Below are 1889 nucleotides of genomic sequence, written 5' to 3' on the forward strand. Positions count from 1 at the left end.
AACTGAGATTTGCAAGGTGACCATAGCTTGCTTCATACCGACAATCTTCGTGGGATTCGACCCTTACTCACGTAAGGTATTACTTGGACGACCCAGTGCACTTGCTGATTAGTTACACGGAGTTGTGAACCATTGTCTTGGCATCATGTTTTTTTGGTGCCATTTCCAGAGAAAGAAAGAGCAATGAATTTTACATAATTAAAGTGTAATCACGATTCCGCGTACCAAGTTTTTGGCGCCGTTGCCGGGGATTGTTCGAGTTTGGACAACTAACGGTTCATCTTGTTGCTCAGATTAGGTAATTTTCTTTTTGTTTTCTTTTCAAAAAATTTTTCAAAAATATTTCAAAATTTTCTCCTTTGTTTTCAAAAAAAAAATAATATAAAAATGTTTTCAAAACTTTTATTCATAATTTTTAAGAATGAATTCTAGTGTTTCATGAAGCATGTGAAGCCTGGCTGGCTGTAAAGCCATGTCTAAATTTATTTGGACTGAGGCAGCAATTTGTTATCAAGAGCAAGCTAGTTGTTGCTAATCCACCTGCTGCTGTTCCTGATTCACCTGCTGAAGCTTGGCTGGCCATTGGCCATGTTTAGTGTTTTAGACCGGAGCTTTCATTGAAAGCTTGGCTGGCTAGTGAGCCATGTCTAATTCTTGGACTGAAGCTTTAGACTAAGAATGCAAGATTCCTGGAATTCATGTTAAAAATTTTGGAATCCTTATTTTTTCTTTTTCATATAATTTTCGAAAAAAAAATCCAAAAAAATTAGAAAATTATAAAAATCAAAAACATTTTTTGTGTTTCTTGTTTGAGTCATGAGTCATGTCATAAGTTTGGTGTCATTTGCATGTGCATCTTGCCTTTTTCGTAAATTTCATGCATTCATAGTGTTCTTCATGATCTTCAAGTTGTTCTTGGTAAGTCTTCTTGTTTGATCTTGATGATTTTTTGTTTTGTGTTGTATGGTGTTTTTCATATGCATTCTTGAATTCTTAGTGCGTAAGCATTAAAGAATTCTAAGTTTGGTGTCTTGCATGTTTTCTTTGCATTAAAAATTTTTCAAAATTGTGTCTATGATGTTCATCTTGACATTCAAAGTGTTCTTGGTGTTCATCTTGACATTCATAGCATTCTTGCATGCATTCATTGTTTTGATCCATAACTTTCATGCATTGCATCATTTTTCCTGTTTTCCTCTCTCATCATAAAAATTCAAAAAACAAAAAAATCAAGTTCGAAAATTTGAGTTGACTTTTTCAAAAAATTTTAAAATCAAGTTGTTTCTTACGAGTCAAATCAAATTTTCAATTTGAAAATCTTATCTTTTTCAAAATCTTTTTCAAAAATAAAATCTTTTTCAAAATTCTTAGTTATTTTCGAAAATTCCAAAAATATTTTTCAAAAATCTTTTTTTTATTTTTGTATCAAATTTTCGAAAATAACATAATCAATTAATGTTTTGATTCAAAAATTTGAAGTTTGTTACTTGCTTGTTAAGAAAGATTCAAACTTTAAGTTCTAGAATCATATCTTGTGATTTCTTATGAATCAAGTCATTAATTGAGATTTTAAAAAAATCAAATCTTTTTCAAAACTACTTTCTAAAATATCTTCTTATCTTACTTTTTTTAAAAAGTTGGTTTCAAAATATCTTTTCTAACCTCCTAACTTCTTATCTTTTCAAAATTTGTTTCAACTAACTAACTAACTTTTTGTTTGTTTCTTAACTTTTTCAAAACTACCTAACTAACTCTCTCTCTCTCTAATTTTCGAAAATATCTTCCCTCCTCTTTTCTTTCACTCACCAAGGGATCCCTATACTGTGGTATAAAGGATCCATATTATTATTATTATTTTTTCTGTGCCCTCTTCTTTGTCATATGAGCAG

This window comes from Arachis ipaensis, chromosome B08 (assembly GCF_000816755.2).
Source record: "Arachis ipaensis cultivar K30076 chromosome B08, Araip1.1, whole genome shotgun sequence".
NCBI lineage: Eukaryota > Viridiplantae > Streptophyta > Magnoliopsida > Fabales > Fabaceae > Arachis > Arachis ipaensis.